Source organism: Syngnathus leptorhynchus, chromosome 3 (genome assembly GCF_054491065.1).
Source record: "Syngnathus leptorhynchus isolate UIUO chromosome 3, UIUO_Slep, whole genome shotgun sequence".
Lineage (NCBI taxonomy): Eukaryota > Metazoa > Chordata > Actinopteri > Syngnathiformes > Syngnathidae > Syngnathus > Syngnathus leptorhynchus.
Genome location: NC_141197.1, coordinates 16825859 through 16846124, shown reverse-complemented (window position 1 = coordinate 16846124; position 20266 = coordinate 16825859). Strand labels below are relative to the sequence as shown.

At 41.9% G+C, this 20266-nt stretch overlaps 1 long non-coding RNA gene across 1 annotated transcript; it reads left to right on the top strand.

Moving 5' to 3' along the window:
* Positions 1 to 562: 562 nt before the first annotated feature.
* Positions 563 to 9203, top strand: LOC147059526 (uncharacterized). The gene is made up of 3 exons (XR_015065761.1): positions 563 to 845; positions 7381 to 7513; positions 7579 to 9203. It is a non-coding gene; the product is annotated as an uncharacterized LOC147059526 (long non-coding RNA).
* Positions 9204 to 20266: the final 11063 nt, after the last annotated feature.

The following is a 20266-nucleotide window of genomic DNA, read 5'->3' as shown; positions in this document are numbered from 1 at the left end:
GGTGTCTCGTGCCAAGATATAGAATTACGCTGAGTTAGTAACTTTTTGTCAGACAATGCGTTCACAGCCATTCAACACATTGTGCTTATACAGTATCGTTGCTCAAGTGAGCTAAGTGGAAATCTTTATTCCTAGTGCTGCTAGTGGTGAAATAAATGAACAAACTCTTCAACAGGATTCTATCTAATTCAACCTTTTATGTCCACATATGTCACATACTTTTTTAAAATTCTTAATTATCAGGATGCGGGGCACTAAGCCGCTTTTTTCCCGGGAACTATGTACACACGCTCCTGAAGGTTTCTTTTAACTCACATAGGCACACTTGCGCCCCCTCAATGTCAAACAGATTACTGCATCTGAGTACACAAACATGAACTGGGCTTCATCTGAACAGTTGCACTAAATTTCATCCAGTTTATCAAAATACAATTTGTTCAGATTTGTTACAATAAATGAAAGAAATAAACAGAAATGTAAGCAATATGTAACTGCCAAAGTCGGCACGCAGTTGTGTCTTTCGCCGCTGGGTATCGCTGTTACGGCTCTTGCGATGGTTCGGGTTTTGCATGGTGCGCAAATTATTTTTGTGTGAATTTATTTTTATTTATTGTTGTTTGTACATAGTTTGTGGCGATGTCTTATTGGCGTTGAGTTACAATAGAAACCAAAAGTAAATCCAACTTCGAGGGCACTTCCTGTTTCTGAGAAAGAAGCGGGTAGGTGGCGTAATGCAACACGCCATAGTTAATGGCCGACCTATGACGCGCCATTAGTTAATTGTTAAGGTAATAAGATTAATCGGTAAATCAAAGTACCTGGTTGTTCATTGGCAGGCCAAAGTGGTATGTATGGTTTGCCTTTGTATTTGACTATATACGTATTGTCTCACCAGTGGTGTGCCTGTGATGTCAAAGAATTAAGATCACAGTAAACATATGTATCAAAGAACTTCGTCTTTTTAGTGAACAAACTGGCACACAATATATCAGTGCTAGATAATCTGTTGTTCAAAAAATGCTAAAATCAAAATCAATAATTTTGAATTAACCAATAACATCAATTAATTGAACCAGCCTTAGGTGGCACTGTCGAATAATACAAGCAGGGTTGCAAAGTTAGAGGCCAAACACCTGCTAAGTGCTTGAGGCCACTTGACAATACGCACTTGCCTCAAATTGAACGTTTCGGTGCGATGCACAGCAAGCGTCCCTCGAGGCGAGCGCGCATCCACACCATCTGCGTCTCGGGTTTCTCTTAGTTTTCGACCACACTTTCTCGGCGTTCCGTTGATGGATTGATTTCTTAACAATTACGGCTAATTATATTTCTCTGGGTGAGAAGAAAAAAAAACCTCATTTAACGCATGAGCGGTTGTATTAATGGGTGGAGGAATGACATTGTCTAAGTTTGAGAGTAAATAGAAATTATTGACCTCATTATTTGTTATTTGATTGTATATTGTCCCATGTACACTTGACTGACAAAGCTAATTAGTGTCCTGCTTGCTTATTTGAGCAGCGGGGGGGAGGAGGAGGCAAGGTCACTCAGGCTTTTTTTGACACTTACCAATCAAAGGCGACCTCCAAACAAATAAGTTGATGACGCCTTTGCCTTCCTTCGACAATGGGATCAACTATCCGACGCTAACAAATGCACACGCCGCTGCTTTTCTAATGAGTTACCTTTAGCTCATCAACTCGTGACCTTGTTTTGGTCAAACAAATATACTAATGGACGTAATAAATGCCGGGGAGATTGGATTAACTAATTGAATGTGTGATACGCTGCAGTTTTCTTCTTTAGTCTACCAGTCATCAACTTTTTTTTTTAACTTTTTTTTTTTGTAAGAATTCACTTACCAATGTAGACTCCCTTTCAAAATGAGGCCAATTCCTTTTATTTTTTCCGTAGACTGAAGACATTGATGTAAGAGAACCCCGGCTAACATTTCCCTCATTTTAGTCTGACCGTCAACAACGGCCATTTTATCTAATTGTTTGCATTTTTCAGTCATTATTGCAATCCGGACGGCCAGCGTATTTAACCTGGATATGAAATATGTTCCGTCCTGTCCGTCTTTTTCCTTCGAGAGTTTTAAGCCGCCTTATTCACAGCCACAATTTGGTTTAAATGACAGCCGGCGGTCCCCCCTGGAAACGGCCTAAGCGCAAGGAGTGAAAAACGAATGACTCCATATTGGGATAATGCGTAATAACAATGTTAGTTTGAATAAAGAACGCCAGGTTGAGATTCAAATGTAATATTCATTTTAGAAATATGAACAACTGGGGAGGAAGGGTTAAAATCCACCCAGCTGGCAAATCCTTCATATAGCAATAGTCTTCTCTCATCCCCCAGGCTACGGTTGGGCTAAAACCTCAATGCGGCAATTATTTGCTGTAATGACTGCACTTCAAATAAACCCAGAGATTTTATTAAACCAAATGAGAGAATTGTCTGCGTATTATCACCCCGTGATTGACAGTGACAAGTGTTGGGCACAGTCGCGTGCGAGCAAGATGGAAGAAGCTGTCGGCAAAGCTCTTGATAATGTTACCACTGATAAAGTTGCTGGCCAATGGCAAAAAACCTCTGGCAACAAACGGAGAGCGGAATGGAGAGCGCATATTAATTCTCATTGTCAGATCACGCCAGTAGAGGGTGGGTAATCTATCAGGCACTCGCGACTGCCCTTCCGTTCATTCACCCGACTGGCATTTTACACAACTAATGAAAAAGAAATCCATTGTGCTGATCATATGCATAGATTCCATTCCATCATAATAATGATGAAATAGAAATATTCATAATAAAAAGGTCACTCGTCGCCGTTGCTAAGCTTCCTAAGCTGCAACCTTTGCAGGAGCAGGTTTCCTGATAAAAATTGGAACAACAGCGGGGATGCCAAGTTTTAACCTCGCAAAGGGCAAGAGGTGAGCTGCCACAGCCCGGCTACAGTACGCCTACAAACCGGAACGCTAGTTTTACGGTTATTCGTTACAGGACCAGAAAAAAATCCTTTGGAGAGGTCCTAACCTTTGTTGTCATTGTTTTTTCTTTCTTTCACTAATTTTCAATAATCACATATACACACCAAATTGAAGAATAATTATTTTTAAAATCAGAAGGCGGTCGATAATTGTACGGCTATTCATCAAATTATTTTAAAGGAGGCATAGGCAATATCTCATACCTTAGTTAACCCAACTTTCAAAAATATGAAGTCCATGCATATTATTTGCCTATGCGGGCCACATAAAGTAACGTTGAGGCCTGGATCTGGCCCCTGGGCCTTGAGTTCGACACCGGTATACCACTACCGTTATCTCTCAGATATCCATACGAATGTTGCCGAACAAAAATATTGATACCGCAACATAAGGTATTGTTTACTTTCGCGGCAAATTGTTGATGATCAAAGTAGCTTTCTGTTTTCACTGCTAGTATATCTTGTGCTAGCAGTGTGACAAAATATTGACACAGTCCATTCCTCTAAAAGATCGTTACCGCTCACCGTCAGCTATCGATACTGTTCCCTATCATGAGTTACTCTCCACCTGAGTTCTTTGAGGCTTTGGCTTGTTTAGTTAAAGTATGAATACAAGGAAATCAGAAATGCTACCTTCCCTCCTTTCATCCTCCCCGCGGTAGTATGTAGGTCACCCGGTGCTTGGTTCAGCGCAGCCCCCCCTCCATCGCCGCCCCCTTCCCGGTGAAGGACGTTGACGGTATTATTACTGCCTGCCACAACATCCACACAGAGCCTGGCCTGCATATGCATCATACATTGGCATTTATTAGTGCCATGCACTAAGTACAGGCCATGTTATTGAATTTGAATATCAGCTCCTAAGCACATCCAGCGGGCCCCTGGAAATATATTCTATTAAGATAAAGCAATCGTGTTTAATAACACCTAAACTAATAAAAGAAGAGCAGATCTGAAATCTAATTTGTGAATATTGCACGGCAGCTGGAGCAATCCAAAATAAGAGCTTTGTCTCTAATATCAAGATATTTTGGGGGGGTGGAAACATGAAATCACATCTTTTATTTTTGTATTGGATGTTTTTCAATGTTGGTTTGGGTCATTCCCTAATTAGTTACTTGTAAGATGTGTTTTGTTAGCCATATTATACAAAAGTATTTTTTTCTTTAAATAGCATCTGGGCTAAGGTTATGATTACGAAATGCTCTGTATCGTTTTGACAACTTCCCAATGATTGCTACTTACACTTAATATACATTACTTCAAATGCCTGATATATTGATACGAGAATCGAGTATTGAGCACACAAATCTGGGAGCCAAGGTATTGATATTTCTGTATCAATCAGCACATCATGAGTATTTATACGGTAGTTGATCAATAGCAATCGTGCACACCGCTAATGTTGCGACCGTCGAGAATCCAAGTTGTTTTTTGAAATGCTGATTCATTTTGTATTGACAGCTTTTTCTAGTTCAAACAACGCTGCAACAAAGACTTGTCCTGAGGAGTCACTCATCCAGCCCTAGTCATATATTGTCTTAGCCAATGTTAATTGATAGAATGTCACTCTTGCACTCCAGCGACTTCACTCAGGCCCATAATTTCCCTCTTGTGTCGATGCAGACATTCCGCTGCTCACTTTTTCCGCCGGCCTCCGCCCCGACAGACTCGGTGTGTAAATTCGGACTCCCGCCGGAGCTGTGACTGTCACTTGCTGTCCGTCCAGTGCCAGGCATTGATTGCCGTATATATCTTGTTCTCTACTTCCTGAACCTTCATCAACAGATGTGACTGCAGAATTGATTACCGGCGAGTCAATGACGGGACTCTCTTCGGAAACATTTTTATTTATGTATGTGTTTATGTGGATAGCTTAGAGGGCCATTAGCGGGATTACCTTTGAGACTTGGACGGAACAACAGATGTTCAAGGACGGCTCAATCAATTTGAGGCTGCCGTTGCCGGAAAACAGTCGCGCGTCTTCGAGGGTGGTGTTTGGAGTCTTAGGCCGCTAAATAGTTGTTTGCTTCCCCAAAAAATGTTGAGATGTTTCTTCTTCCATATTTAAGTCGAGGGACAATACAAGGGACAATAAGTTCTGTCAACATTTTGTTAAAAATGCAGGAAAAAACCTTTTTACATTTGTAAAACTCGAAATATTTTTGGGGTTTGCCCAATTAAAATTTTTGTGAAAAAATAAAATACAAATATTATTTTGGGGGTTATGTAAAAAAGTCTACTCACCTATAATGATTTTAAACAAGTTAAAAAGGTTCAGCATTTACGATGACTGCCCTGACTGGGTGAAAAAATTCTCAAATTTGACCCCATGATTGCTGCTATCATATTTCCCAAAAATAACCAGTATTTTTTGCATATTTTATTTATTTATTATGTCAACCATTAAGTCAGCCCTCAGGCATAACTGTCTTTGTGATCTTTTGTTGCAAAGCTTTGAAGGGAACGACTGTTAGTGCGCCTCATAAAACCAACCGTTCATTTTCCTCCATAGTTGATGGCGGTATCAATAAACCCCCAAAAACTGACAGCACACAAAGCTGTAAGCGTATGTTTTCGCGTCTTGGAAATCATTATCAGCGTCAAACACAAGCACAGCTTTAATATAGCTGCTGTAGTATGAACCATATTTAATAGCCCGTTAATTAAATCACTCCCATTCTGTGCAGAAAGGCCTCAGTTGTAAGTAAAAGATTATCAAGCACCCGCAGCCTCGAGTTAAGACCAATTCCATTTATGCAGAGGAGCACATTTAATTACACCGGCGTCTCCATTAAATTCAAATGAATGTTTTGATATGGATATTTTTCATTATATAGTTAAATAATCTCAATTCAGCGTAAACTGAGAAAATCGCGCTCTTTTTCAATTTTGTGAATCAAGAGTGCAGCGCGCCATCTGCCAGTCAAGTCGGCGTTTTCTTATCGGCGGACCGACACTTATTAAAATTAAGTCACGACGCGAACTGGTATTTAAAAAGTTTAAGTGAAACAATTTGCATTGGGAGTGCACGAAAATGCTAATGCACCCTCCTTCGCTAAGCCGCCAAATCGCTGTCATCCATTTTGGGCGCTGATTGCTTTCCGCCCGGATGCCTTCATTTCATTATTGCGAAAATTACAAACATAAAGAATATCGCTGTAATATTCCCGCTTTTTGTCAGCGCTCAATCAACCGTAATGTCCTAATTTTTTTCTCGCCGCCAAATTCATTTTATATTATCTTGCCTGGTGTCCCAGAAGGGATTTATTTCATTTATCGGGATTATTGAATTAAATTAAACGAGACACACTTAGCACAAGCATAACAGTGGTACCTTATCCGCGGCGAGAGGCGAAGCCCGGCTCTTTACTGCTATTTAGGCAAACACATTAGGTGGCCATGCCTTTTGTTGCCTAGCCTCACTACTGAATAATTCATTCGTTTGGAAAACTATAACATAAGTGCAAAGGTTGACTGTTAGCAAATGGATTCTTTTAATTAAGCAACTTTACAAGCACATTCAGTCACATGACGAATGGCATTGTTTTACATGCAGGGGAAAATTGAACTTGTTCCCTACATGTTAGTTTAGCTTAGCAAGAATTCCTCAGTCTGAGCGGGTTATACATGTATTGTCATGTGGACCAAATCTGAGCATCTTTTTCTCCTTTTCATATCAGTCAGTAAAGGTCGAATTGTCGAATGTCTCTAAATAATTTTGCCCACTTGCTAATCTGCTTGTAAAACCATCGAAGCTTCCTCCCTTACGTTATTGTATTTCCTTAGCGCTTAGCGCTAAGATGCCAAAAGATGACACAACGTTATAGTATGAGACAAGGATTTCGGCTGAGTACAAGAATAGTAAATAACTGAGGTTTTCCAGTGAGTATATCCTAAAAAACACACAAAAATAGGTAAATGTTCACATTGTACTACTTTTTGAATTTCCTAGCAGTCTAGATGGCTTCTGGCACCACACTGTCTCTCACAGGTCAGTCTCGGTACTACAAGAGACATCTGTTCTAAAAGAGGAGACTCACGATGATCTGTCCAGATATCATTATATGTGTGCTGTGTTGATCATTTTGAGTTGCACACATTAAAAGCACAAAGGACACACTTTCCAATGTTTTACTTGTCATGAAAGAAGGTCTCTCGCATTACAAAGCAAATTCTAAAAATCTATACTTGTATACGTCTCTCAAAACTCTCACTAATCTCAGAAACTGTATCTCAATCCCGTTTGAAAAACAAAGGATGTGCAATTCCTCCAGACATCAGCAGATGGCAGCCTGTTTCCACTAGTGAAGCTGGTGGGGCCCTTCCAGAACTCCCAGTCCTGCCTGCGCAATGACTATAAAGCCTTTTTCATCTCCCCCTTGCAGGGCCAAGTCTCCACACCCGGGAGGCTGCGAACGTGGCCACCTCTCCCGCCAGGCACCATGCGAACCGCAACCACCATGTGAGGTCTCCAAGACCCTGCACGCCCAGTTTTCATCACTGAACTCCATCACACCTGTGAGTCTACCCTTCATCCTCCTTCTTTCCTGACTGGCACAAATTAGCACACAATCTTGATTCAGCGGCCGAGTGCGGTGGGAGACGGAAATAACAGTGCGGGCTGACGACCATGCCAATCACATATGTGTTCCAGCTCATGTCAACAAGTTCAGGGCTTTGTTTGGAAACCGCCACGCACTCACAAAGATATTTTATCACCATATGAAGAAAGACGAAAAGATGTCTTTGGTATTTTTATCATCCTTTCCATTATGACCTTTTATGGAGTATCCACAAGGCCATAAGAATAGACTGGGTTTCACTGTTCTGAGAAATCTTTCTACAAACATTATTTTGGGAGGATGTCACTATTGCCACACCTGTGAGAGGCTTGTCATTTGTATCATTTTACCCCACATTTGTTTGTTATGATTTTTCCAGTTTGCAAAAGCAAAAAATGTCATCAAATAGTTGCAGTAGACTTCATTAGCAAATGCAGAAAAAAAAGAGTTTTTTGTTTCAATTTATTAATTTTTTTCTACCTGTACAAATACAATTTGTGTCACCATATTAGAAAAGTGTCACGATATTCTGGCTAATCATATGGGTTTAATGTAATTATACAAAATGTTTGTGGAAAACTAAATATAATTGTTAATATAATATACTAAAAAACAAACCATTACCAAATACAGGCCTGACCTTCAATAAATGCCCACTACTAGCTGCAACTGGGTAAATACTGTAAAAAACTGATGCATTAATTTTGAACAATTTGTTCAAATTTATTTTATTCACGTAAATAAATCTTCACATAGGACGGGTACAACTATGAAAATACTACTTAAATAATAAATCTCCTCAATGGTAGTTTCACATTTTTCATGATCCAATTATATGAACAAAATAAATACAAATAAAGTCTTCACGATAGACGAGTACAACTATGAAAATATTACTTAAATGATAAATATCCTCAATGATAGTTTCACATTTTGCTTCATTCATTTTGATCCAATTGTATGACCAAAATGTGCATGTGAGTAACAACCTGTGTAAGTTTAAGGAAAACATAAATGCTCATGTATGACATAATATGAGTTACAAAGTATTTTTCACAAGTGCATGCCTCTAATAAATTCTCCGTAACATGTCATCAAATAAATAATTACCATTAACATTTTTTTGAAAAACAAAATTAAAATTGGAATAAAAATGATCATCTCAATTCACTTGAGGCTGCGCGTTAGCAGCATGAGCTGAGGTTTCCCATGGCATCTATGATACTTCACTCATTGTCGTCATGCTCATGCGTGGTTGCCTGCTAAATAATGTGCGCTCATTTGAGGGGGGTCATTTGATAGAGATTCTGACACTTGAATAATTAATAGAAACAATCTAAAGAGCCAGCTTCTGTTCCCCCTTTTTCTGTTTGGGCAAGATTGCTTGGCAGCCGAGCTTTCAATGTAGACTTTGCCGTCTAATTCATGCGGCTTGCAACCTCCGTCCCAAGAACGCTGTAGGTCGAAGGGTGTGATGAGGAGATTGTCCTGCGTGTGACCCACAAGATGAGGAAGAGAGGGAAGAAAAAAGCCACACACACATGTACGCACACACACACACACACACACACACACACACACACACACACACACACACACACACACACACACACACACACACACACACACACACACACACACATGCAACCACAGAATCTATTTCCATTTTGAAAGTAAAAATAAAACAAAAGCCCATTACAGCAGCGGCTTTGTTTAGCTACATAATTGCTTTTCATTATTCAGAGCGCCATTGATACCCGCAGTGTCACTTGAAAGAGGACCAGTTGTAGCAGTGAAGCTGGAAATGAGATCTTTTATTGATACTGTCGTGTCTCAGATCTAATTTTTACACGCTGAGTGATAAAACTGCAAGCTGATTGTCTGTCTGTCCGCGTGAATACTAATGCCAGTCTTCGGGCTGTTGGTCGGGGGACACATGCTAGCCTAGAAATTTTGGAAGGCGGATGGCTGTTGATGGAATTCCCACTCAGGGCAGCAACACTGGCTGCAAAAAAAATCTGGGGCAGGCAGAATGCAAATTCAAACTTAGCTGCCACTGAAAGTCCCCAAGGCAAAACTCTTGTAGTGTTTTTAGTTGGATAAACATTCAGTATAGCGACAAAAAAAATTGACTTTTTGAAATCCAAAGGAATTTAGGTAATTTAATAGACTGGAAATGCTTTACATCCATTTTCCAGACATGCTGGACTGGCCATCAGGCATAGGAGGCAGATGCCCGGTGGGCCAATGTCTTCAGTGCAACAATTTAATTTTGAATCTTTTTTTTTTCAATTACTTTTTTTTAAATGCCAGGAGGAATGTCTTTCGAAAAACAAATTTCATGTGTTAATAAAATGTATTGCCTTGGTTGAGAAGTGGTGGTTTCATGAAATAAAAGACATACATATCCAAAGCTTGCTCAAAACATTGATCATACAAACAGGAACAAACCTAAAGTGAAAAGCAGTGTTTAGAATCACAAAGTTGCTAGCAGACACTGGGCTGAGGACACTCAGGAATCATCCCCGGGCCATTCGCACTTATTATGCCCATGCCAGCCCCACCCCTTGCACCAAGTGTCCAATCCCTGTGTGGACATTCCACAAATACTTCACAGCCGAATTCCACTCACGCCCGTCATGACTTATTCCCTGCCACATGTGTTTAAATCCAACCGAGTTGGGTCCTCTCTGGTTGTTTGGAGCGGTGACGGTTGAACGACCAGGCCTTCTACATAATACCCCCCAGTGTGGTTGTCAAGACCCGTGTCCCTTCCTCGTAGGCATGCGGGCGGAATAGGATGATAAGTCGCAGGCTCGGCAGTAAAAAGGACAGTAAGAAATAGAGCTCTTTAAAACGGACCGGCAATACGGGAAGAATGACACTTAGCCCTTAATCATCTCTCTGTCTGCAGGGATCCCCTGTACTTTTGTGTCTATTGCAGATAATGGCCTTTCCTCACTTGACGGCGTGTCTTTGCCGAGCCGGAGCGCAGTGCAACCAATGCTTAAGTGTATCAGGGTGACAAAGCGATGCCAGATTCGGTGGTGTCGCGGCCCGTCATGTTGTGACACTGCTGACAGCTTGCGGTGTTAAGGACGGGGGAGGGCGAAGGGGGAGAGGGCTGTTGAATGGAGTTAGAATAGATGGTGCAGAAAAGAGCCAAGTTCCAGAACACTTTCTCTAAGGATCATGATCTGTAATACCACCTGGAACCAATGGAAGACAGAGAAGAGCACTAGGGGGACACTTAGAAGGGAACTTCACAAATGGTTGTTTTTCTGTGATAGATTTTGGATGTGTTCAAGTGGCTAGTGGACTGCGAAAAACTGAGGTTAGTGAGTCAGCCAATACGAGACCCCACGAGGGGCTGGAGTTTCTTTGATGTGTGTCAGAAAGGTTCCAGGACTAATGTCACAAATGATACAGTATTTGAAACCCAACATGAATTTCACCCCTTCAACATGAGCGAGGGAGTTTCACCATGACAACGTGACTGTTTAAAATGCTCTGAGCATCTGACAGTTCCTGCGAACCCTAACTCAACCATGCAAACCACCATCGCTTATCCTCACCCCATTAACCATACTATACAAACCTATTTGACTCTATCATCTTACCATAAGATCCAAAGACTTCACACATCTACATAGAAAACAATCGCTAAGCCAACCATATAATCAATTGTCCGTTTTCAAAATGCCCCCGTGTGTTCCAACTAGGTTGGTATAATAATAGCGAGCGATCATGGTTTTATATCAGGCCGCTCTGTGTTGCTGCTGAACATTAAAGATGATTGTCTGCCTCATCTGCCGGCCATTAGCAGCCTGTGAACACTCATTTTCCAGCTCTGTGATCGCACCAAGCCGTGAGCACCTAATTCACTCAATGAAATGGGCCTCATGATTACTGAGGCAAAGATATAATACGTCACAGAAAATTAGCTGCGGCTTTTAATAAATTATCATCCGCCGGCATACGCTGGTGGTGAACGGAGGGAGTTTGTTTTGCTAGTCTTTTAGAATCGTGCTTTCTTGCTAAGATGGTGGCCATTTTGTTCAAGCCATTTCACTTCTACTTTGAATAATCAATAGTAATAGATCGTCAAACTTCCTTGACCCTTCCCAGTGGCACATTGCAACTTGTCACACAAAGCCAGAGTGAATAAAAGATGACTTTGTACATTTTCGCTGGGTTTGCCAGAGTGTATTTTACTTTTACAGCGACGGATTTTGCCCATGATGGAGGGTGAGTCGCGCGTGGCGTCGAAAGGCCTCCATAAATCATTACGAGCGCCGTACCTCAAAAATAGCACTCGGATGATAGATGCAAGTTTACTGGAAGCGTTTTCACGCCGAACAATGAATCTGTGCATGCGTGTGTGACAAATCTGGAAGCATTTTCCGGTCAACCGCAGAGCCCTCGGCGATTGGACGAGCTCCATTCCTGCTTTTAAAAGGCTTTGCGCAACGGCGAGGGCATCCGCAAGTCATCGCACAATTTGCGGCGTGAGAAATTTATACCGCACAGGTTTATCCACACAGTTAGTTTTTCGATTTGGTTATTTGGCATTATGGTAATGAATATCTATTTATTTTGTGATCTATCATTTCATTTATTGAGTTCATTTGGACGTACTTGGAAATCCGCTCACTGTCGAGAAAATTGAGTCCTCATACCCGAAACAAATTGTTTGTTAATAAATTACATGAGCAAGTGCTACTGTTTATTGTTCGTTGTGAGCTCCGTGAAAGGCACAAGGGACTTCCAGAATTCTTCATATCGCCACATTTCTCCTTCTGTATTTCCTAAACCCACTCCAAACATCCCACACCACCCTCTCCGCCATTCAAGATAAATATGAAACCAAACTGAGAAATTCACGCTTGAAGCAAAGCGACTAATCTCCCTGCTGCCTGTTTCATTCCTCTGTGTTTAATTGATAGAAATTGCACGCATCAAAGAAAACGCACACTGAGATTTAATGGGCATAAAATGGACATTAGCATTTTAAAGAGGCGGATTAACACATTAATCCGGGCAATTTTCTCTCGCTTCTTCCAATGAGATCGTTGCAGCGAGAAGGCTCCTAATAGGGCTTTACTGGCTTCCTCCTTTAGTGCTGCTCACTGGGATAACACTAAAAACTTTTTTTTTTTAGTTTTTGGAGAGTCGAAGAAAAGGGAGGGAGGGGAACGAACCAAGAAGCTTAATTTGCGTGATGGCTCTTTTCCTTCGTGAGACGTTCACATGACGTCTTACACAAGTTGCAGCACGTTTTCACAAACTCTGGGCTTTTTAGACGGTAAAATTGCTCGTGCCTGAAAAGCCACAATCAAAGGGGCGCCTTGTTGGACGAACATCACGGAGTTGACTTTTCATCCACGCTGAACATATGTGGTTTTCCCTAAAAAGAGGCTCCTTGGGTTACTGAGCGCAATCCCCGTACATGCAGTACATGATGTTCGGGGGGCCTGCACAATGCCTCGTGATCAAAGCACATACAAGGCGCTCGCCATTTTACCAGATGAAACTCATTTAGGAGGATTTTTAGAAGGAGCTACAGATGCGCCACGGTTTTGGGGCTCCCATGATTGACCCACAAGCGTCTTAGGCTCAGAGTTCAGCGACTACCATATAATAACTAGCTCGTCATCATTTGACAATAATGGTTTATATTACATTATTGGATCTGAAATTGGAGACATTATTTTTAAGGGGGACTTTTGAGTTAGCGTACTAGCATTGTTTAGGATGGATTTAGCGAGAGAAATTATACACGAATCTAACTTCCATTGACCTTATGTACTTTTTACAATGAACTTTTTGAAGAGGTCAATTAAGAAAACAATGAAATAAAATCAAAAGAAACACATGACAAACAAGCTTGCATTTCGAAGTGAATTTTAGGTCGCAAACAGTGGACTTTAGGCAAAAATGGAATCTTATCGTACTTTTTTGGGGTGATGGAGAGCACGCCATGCCCTTGCATTGTCAAACTTAATGGTCTTCCGCACTAACTGAGAGTTGGGACAACAAATCCCCAAACGACAACTCCCCTTGTGTATTTCTTGACACAAATGCCTGTTTGGACGATACAACACGCCTCCCTCCCGTACACTTTCATTTTACCATCCGTGTACGCCGGCTCCTCCCATTTTGTTCACCTCGGTTCCTCCACACGCACGACGTGTAAGCCGCCGTTGTGGAAAATGTAATGTAGGTCGTCAAATGGAGGGAAACCGGCGGCTTTTTAGTGAGCCTCCAGAGTATGACAATGATGGGATTGGAAGAACAACAGCCGGAGGAAACACAATGGAACAAACAAAAGCGTCTTTGACATAGGGTTAAAACATGTCGTGCCACTTTTTTGGGGTGTTGTTGAAGACACCGCTGTCCCACCCCTCCTTCTTTTCCGACCCCTCTGTTGAATAGTTGATGCCACATACCTGCCCGCGCTTCCCTCGCCATTATCGCCCCTACACGAGATTGCACTCAAGACAATGTTGGAATTTTTGATAACACGGATTGAGAAAAGCGAAACACTGTTTTGAATTAATAAACAACACGGTCTGGTGCTTTTAGAGCGCATTCCATCTCCTTTCTCTCCCCGCCACTCGGCCTAATATTAGTATTATTACTTTTTCATCCGACCGTTGTTGTCTGGTAGATATGCGAGAAAGCTCTCGATCTCCACGGTTGGGAATCGGAGACGCGCGTTTCCCGAAACATGCTGTGGCAGCTTGCCGTGATTTTGGAATAAGCCGGTCGAATCGAGCAACACAAATGACATGTGAAAAGATGAGATGACGATAAAGTTAGAAAGCGTGATTCATATTTCACCTCCTCCACCCCAACCTCTTAGCCAGCTTTGTTGAAAGCCTCCGTGTGGAGGTGTCGCTCTATAAAAGGCAGTGTCTGCACTCTGGCTTAAATCTGGAGCATCTTAGATGCATGTTTTTGTCATGCCACGAAGGAAATGCAGCAGAACAATATTTGTTTCATATTTCAATATCTTTTCATATTGATAAAACTTGACAAAACTGGAGCGGGTTCACATAGTTTGTTGATAATAGTCAAAAATCTGAAAAAAAATCATGATAAAATAATCTGCAATATATTTCATAATTTCTATGAATAAAGGGTTAAGCAACATTTTTTTTTTTCTTCTGAAACATTCACACATATATTGCCACATGAGTCTTTAAATAAGTTTCCAAGTGTTAAAAAAAAAAGTGTGTTCAATATGTCCGAATGTCTTCGAAGTGAGTGGGAGAAGTTAACCAAAAGGTTTTATATGGACTATCTCATCACATGAATCTTTTATTGGCTGCACACTCCAAAAAGAAAAACCGGCAACTGTGATTCGTAACCAGAACTTCAGAACCGTAATCTAATGACTATCATCATAATGTATATAAAAAATATCCTGCTTGGGCAAAATAGATGCTGCTTTATCCTCAGTGCTGAGACCTGTCTGTTGTTAGGAATCATAATTAGGGGTTTCCTTTTTTTTAAGAAAAAAGAAAAAACACTTGGCTTGTGAACAGGACAGGATTTGATTTGAACCGCCAGCTCTGTTCAATGTGTGCATGTGTGCGTATGGAATAGATCCATCCTTTCCTGATGTGGCTCCCAGCAGTCGACAGCCCTGCCAGCCGTTGTCATTTTCTGGCAGCCAGATTACTACTGGGGCTGGCATTTTCCGCAGTTGTCAAGTCAGGATTTAATGGCCAATTATCCTCAGATAAATATATTTCTGCTGTGAGGAGGGAGACTTTGGGGGCGGCGACGGTCGCTTCTAATTGTGGCGAGCGCACGCCTCCTTGGAGTGGACCACCTCCTGTATCCGCACGCTGCCACTTCATCGCCACCAAAGGTGTCAGAAGGACCCTTAAAAAAATAATTCTCGGCTACTGTAAATGTTATGTTACAGCACAAAGTACATGCACTCATTAAACAGGGCGGCGGCATCCTCAAAAGGAAGACACAAAGGTAGCAGTCATGGCAATAGCGTGATGGTGACGAATGGATTCAGTATAAATATGTATAATACAAATAAGGAAATATCGTGAATCTTTATTTAATTGAAGCAAATTACTCATTGACGGTATATTTACCTTTATTTTATGCTTGTGACGTTATTTAGAATGTTAAAATGTTACCCTGCCTGTTCAGTTAAGAAAGGTTGACTTTGAAGTTGAAACTATTTAGTTATTTACTTTAATTGTCAATACTATTAACTTCAATTAAAAACAAATAATTAATAGGAATATGACTTGTATCAACATTTTTTAAATTCACTAATGAATATTTTACTCTGACTGCTCAATATAAATATATGTGATACCCCAAAAGTTGCCTCACACACTCCTATAGCATTACATTAAAAATCTGGATTTTCGCTTTGGCTATGATTTCCAAAAACAATTTGAAATGTGGACTCGTCCAACCACAGTACACTTTTCCACTTTGCTTCATCCCATCTCAAATAAGCTGATAAACGGCTATTGTTTTGCCTGGTTGAGTTTTAACTTGCTTTTACAGGTGTAACAACAAACTGTGTTAACTGTCGACAGATTTCTGAAGTGTTACTGAACCCAGTTAGCAATATCCTTTATTATGGTTTTTTTTTTTTTTTAAGACAAACACCACGAAGCAAAGTGATAAGGCTACATAAACATAAAGTTAAGTTGAGCTGAATGGCAGTATTTACCTGCTAACTATTTATTAACCTATTGTCCCCTTCCTGCTATATCCACTGTCTGACAAGCTACATTTTAAACTCACATACTTCTGACAAATACATTTTCACCATCGACTATGTAGCAAGCATGCTATTATTTACCATCATATAATTTGCATGTACGGTGTCACGAGTTGTTATGACACGACTCGAGTTATTTAAAGTGATCTCCACATTGGTCCAAATCCCAACTTTGTCCTTTTTTTTTTTTCCCGCCATCTCTCCGCTCCACTCGTTCTATTAACCTTATCATCAGTGACACCCTAATGATGGGTGTGATTATGCATTCGGACGGGGTCCGTGAGCGGTGGCGTTGACACGGTGTTGACAGGCTGCTGCGGTGGCGTCTCAGGTGGGCCGCCGCTGTGTTTGGCGCGGGCTTCATTTAGATTCGATTACAGTGATGTACGCCTTATGGGTGTCACTTCCCTTCCGCGTCACAATTTAGTGGGGGAGCCCGTGTGCGGTAATTGTGCTACCTGGGCGCCACAGTCCTGATGGCAAATCAAGCGGCGGGGCGTTTGGCGGCACGTCATGACTGCTGCTCATTTATTTGCCTGCACTTGTCAGTGTGGGAAGAAAAAAAAAATACTCTAAGAATAAGTTAGCTGAACACTTATTAGACCACCACCGAGTGCAACGTTGAACAAGCAGCACTGCTAACCAAAACATCTGTTTCTGCAATGGTTAATAATACAGCAATCCCCCGCTTAAATCAATTTGTAACATGAGATAGTAAATATAGTGGAATGACACCTCTAGGTAGTTTTTGATGATTATTATTTCATTTTATATTTAATTTTGCGGGGGATTTACGTTTCTATTTAGCCATTAAAGTTTGATCACAAATGAAAATTGGGGATAGAGTGAATCCGCTCGAATGCAATTGCGACGTAGCGAAGGTTGACTTCAACACTTTCCACCATTTTATAAGAGTGGCCCCCCATGTCGCGAGTGCACGTTTGTATATCGTACATCATATGTAAGCACCTGGTCTCCTGTGAGCGCACTTGTCATGTGACACTCATTCCCTTAGCTAAACAACATCAACAGGGGAGCGGCGGGGAGATCACAGCCTCTTCTCTCGTCAACACGGCGAACGCTCGTCTTCCGCAGCTGCAAAGCCTTTTGGGTATTGCATATTGCAAATAGCCTCAAGCGCTGCACTTATGTATGGAGAGATGCGGAAAGAAACGTGCTTGTGTGTTCGTGTAGTGGTGGTCCACATGTGAGCGCCACATTGCGTCGATGGCGGCCTTGGTGATTTGTGTGCAGGCACGGCGGACTGAGGATGGCCATTTTTCATCATGTCACTCCCGCCGACGCCTACGGTAGGTTGACGAGGTCAAAGCCAAACAGACACAGCAGCTAGCAATGCTAGCTACGTGCTGCTGGTTGTACCATTTAAAACAGATTTGTGTCAAATTGCCTTAGCTAGCTTGTCTGTCCCTTTTTGACTTAATTTGGGTTATTTTCGACTCCACCGACTTGCCCTTTTGGCCCCGATTTTGTTGAACTGTACTCAGTACCAAGTGAAGGCCGCAAGCTTCCGCCTCTACCACAAGTTTCAGCTCCGTCTTTGTCTTTTCTGGATCGTCACATAAACATAAACAAAGGTGACATTGGCACACCCGAGTTGACTTTTTAGTTCCGAGCCACCACGGAAACCAGGATAAGAGACGCGTCGCTGTTCCGCTAAAACTGCTGACACCTCATTCCCGGTTCTGTAGCTGCCTTTTGTCGTTTCATGTTTTACCCTCTCATCTCTCATCACCACATTTTATCTCTTTGTCTGCACCCTCATGTTTATCCCCGAATCCACTTCCTGCAAAGAAACAGAGGCTGTTATTTCGACTGGCTGGAGGTGGTGCGATTGCCGCTATCGCTATTCTTTTCTTCCTGAAATGTAAATCTCATGTTTTAAAGATTCCTTTAATGGGAATCAAAGTCTAAATATTTCAATGGCGCCGGTTTATTATTCAGGAGACTTGCAGGCATTTGCAGACTGCGAGGGGGATCCACATGGATGGCGTCTTAGCGGACGCAGGTACACGGCTTCAGCCGGCAATATTACACGGATTAGCATGGCGTATGAAATATTGAGTGGATTCCTTCTCCCCTCCCTTTAAAACCCAACAAATCAAATGACTGCCAAATGTCATTATGGTGATGGTCTTTGACTGCTTGGGAGAGAGTGACAGACCTCTTTTCATATTCAAATTTGGGGTCGGATAGAAATGAAAGCACGAGAGAAGGTTCCACGCTTGATGCCGAGGCGGTATTCGAGGGTCTTCGGCTCGTGCCAAGAGGAAAGGCGTCTGGGCTGTTCATTTTGGACTAGCCAAAGACTTTTTTGTCCTCAACTTTGTAGGGTGAGGATGACCAGCTGTCACTAACTGTCACTGCCTTTGTCCTGGCTAAACAGATGACAGACACAGATACCCCCCCCAGAGGATGCCCCTCCCTTGTTTGTTATGACTCATCCATATGGAAATGCAAAGTTAAAACATGCTACAACAGTGACCAGCAGATCGCTAAGGATCACCCTTCTGATCAAAATAATCTGCCACCCTATTGTCAGATGACTAACAGAATCTCCACTATGATTATCTTGTGGTCTTGGGTGTTTATAGAACACACACAACACACACCACAGGATGACTGCCAAAGATAATCTTTCAGAGACAAAGGAAATTTGGGTGTTTTTTGCATCGTGCAGGAAAATGCTCACATTTGGACCGATCGGTGTTACCTGTGTTACGATTGTGGGTGGAGTTAGCATGAGGGTCAGGGTTGGTATCTGAGTCATCTCAAGTAGTAAGCTCAGACTTGCCAGTGTTTTCCTCATCATATTTGGAGTCACATTTCAAAAATCACTTATCGGTACGTGTATACCCCACTTGAAGTAAATCATCCAGACGTGTCAAAGATGAATCTATCGACCAATGAAAACGTTTGCATTCAGAGAAAAACACGGTTGGCAAAGCTAATATCCATTATACATCAAATTGATCATTTTGAATAAGTCATAGGTGTGAAATATTCATGTCAAGCTGTCCAAACTTTTTCCTCCTTCCGCTCTCCAACGTTGACTTGACTTTCGTCTCCATTAATTATCATGCCCAGGAGGTTTTTTTTCCCTTTTGCAGCCATCAGGCTGAATCATCTTGACAAGGCGGCATGGCCCAATTACACCACAGCTCTACCAGACTTTGATGTGGCGGAAAAGCTGGGAGATAGGGGGCAAATTGCGCCCGCCATATTATGGTAATGATCTGACGGAATCCCGCCGCTAAACTTTGCTTGTCTCTTGTTTAAAGGAGATGCTAGTGCTAATTACAGAGGTGCGCCGAGGTGGGACCGGGGGAGGGTGATGAGGGCGACGCCCGAGGGCCCCGTGTGGTGGCCAACGCCCGCCCGCTAAAAGAGCGACTCATAAATGTTGTAAATAAAAACGAGACAAAGTGGACTTATTCCCGTTTAATTATACATCCAAGATGGGTGAACAGGTCAGGGGGTCTCACTGTTAATGAACACATCTGAGGAGTCGGAGCAGGTTGGAGAAGGCGACCGGCGTCTTATGAAGGCGGCGTTACAAGGAACACACGATAATATCTGCCTGTAATTAACTTGTCACTTCAATTACAGACTCTCTGATTGCAATTGTCTTTGGGTTATGACGCCAACCACCCCCTCCTGCCTTTCCCTCTTCCGTCTGTTTGCTTAATTAGTCTGACGAGTAGCCGCTACGCCCGCGGCCACGGAGTTTATTGTTGCAAATGATTGACTAGCATGAAGCGGTAACGTGATAAAAACAAAAAAGAGCGTGACTGATGGACTGTCAGACGTCGAGAAAAACAACCCAATTGCTACGAGGACGTAGATGGCTTGTTTGCTTTATTTTTATTCAAATATGAAAACATGAGGAAAATGTAGTTAGCTGACTAGCATCAACGGCTACAT